Source organism: Otolemur garnettii, unplaced genomic scaffold (assembly GCF_000181295.1).
Source record: "Otolemur garnettii isolate 467f Iridium unplaced genomic scaffold, OtoGar3 scaffold00031, whole genome shotgun sequence".
NCBI lineage: Eukaryota > Metazoa > Chordata > Mammalia > Primates > Galagidae > Otolemur > Otolemur garnettii.
The window spans coordinates 14,154,719-14,156,723 of NW_003852426.1; positions in this window are offsets into that span (position 1 = coordinate 14,154,719).

Here is a 2,005-nt window from a genome sequence, read left to right on the forward strand (position 1 = left end):
CCAGCATATGGGGCTGGCGCCCTACTCCTTTGAGCCACAGGTGCTGCCAAAAAAATTTATTTTTGAGACAGAGTCTCACTTTGTAGCCCTTGGTAGAGTGCTGTGGTGTCAGAGCTCACAGCAACCTCAAACACTTGGGCTTAAGTGATTCTCTTACTTCAACCTCCCAAGTAGCTGGGACTTCAGGCGCCCACCACGATGCCTGGTTATTTTTAGAGATGAGGTCTCACTCTGGCTGGTTTTGAAGCTGTGAGCTCAGGTAATCCATCTACCTTGGCCCCCCAGAGTGCTAGGATTACAGGCGTGAACCACCATGCCCAGCCCAACCTGCTTGTTTTCTTGAGAGTCTCCATTTCTCCTTAGATCAACCGCCAAATTATGCTCTTTGGACCTCCTAAACATCTCTAGGATTGACCCTATTCTTTCCAATCCACTATGACTACCCTAGTTTAGGCCTCTTTTATCTTACCCTCAGGTAATTGGAGTTGCTACCTCTAATTGGTGTCCCGGCCTTCTCCCTTATCCTTCCTGTAATCCAATCTCTACATTGGTTTAAATTTATTTTATTTTTATTGTTTGGGATTCATTGAGGATACAAAGAATTAGATTGCACTGATTGCATTTCTTTATTTTATTTATTTATTTATTTTTGAGGCAGAGTCTCACTATGTCACCTTTGGTAGAGTACCATGGCATCACAGCTCACAGCAACCTCAAACTCTTGGACTTAAGTGATTCTCTTGCCTCAGCCTCCCATGTAGCTGGGACTATAGGCGTCCGCTGCAATGCCCAGCTATTTTTTTGTTGCAGTTGTCCTTGTTGATTTTAGCTGGCCCAGGTCAGGTTCGAACCTGCCAGCCCCGGTGTATGTGGCCGGTGCCCTACCCACTGAGCTACAGGCACCTCCCTATTTTATTTTATTTTCTTAAGACAGAGTCTTACTATGTTGGCCCCAGTAGAGTCCTGTGGGGTCACAGGTTACAGCAACCTCAAACTCTTGGGCTCAAGCAATTCTCTTGCCTCAGCCTCCCAAGTAGCTGGGACTTCAGGTGCCTGCCACAATGCTTGGCTGTTTTTGTTGTTGTTGTAGTTGTAGTTGTCGTTTAGCAGGCCTGGGCTGGGTTTGAACCTGCCTCAGTGTATGTGAGTGGCGCCCTAACTACGGAGCTATGGGCACTGAGCCTGATTGCATTTCTTCGATAAAGTCCCTCTTATAATGGTGACTTATACATTTATAAAATTTAAGTTTAGGCTCGGTGCCTGTAGCTCAGTGGCTAGGGCGCCAGCCACATACACTGGAGCTGGTGGGTTTGATTACCAGGGCTTGCCAAACAACAGTAACAACTACAACCAAAAAATACTAGGCGTTGTGGCAGCTGCCTGTAGTCCCAGCTACTTGGGAGGCTGAGGCAAGAGAATCACTTAAGCCCAAGAGTTGAAGGTTGCTGTGAGCTGTGACGCCACAGAACTCTACTGAGGGTGACATAGTGAGACTCTGTCTCAAAAAAAAAGAAAAAGGCTTGGCACCTGTGGCTTAGGCAGCTAAGGTGCCAGCCACATACACCTGAGCTGGCGGGTTCAAATCCAGCTCCGTCTGCCAAACAACAATGATGGCTGCAACCAAAAAATAGCTGGGTGTTGTGGTGCTGTAGTCCCAGCTGCTTGGGAGGTGGAGGCAGGAGAATCTCTTGAGCCCAGGAGTTGGAGGTTGCTGTGAGCTGTGATGCCACAGCACTGTACCCATGGTGACAATTTGAGGCTCTGTCTCAAAAAAAAAAAAAAACAGAAAGAAAGAAATGTAAGCTTAATCACTTCACTCTCCTACTTTTAGGCCTTTCAAAGCTTCACTATCTCCCTGCAAGATCAAGTTCAAAGTCTAACATAGCCTATGTGGTCCTGCCATGATCTGGCACCTGTTTGTTCACTACAACCTTATCTCTCTTTTTTTTATTTGAGACAGAGACTCACTCTTTTGCCTTGGGTAGAGTGCTGTAGTGTCATAGCT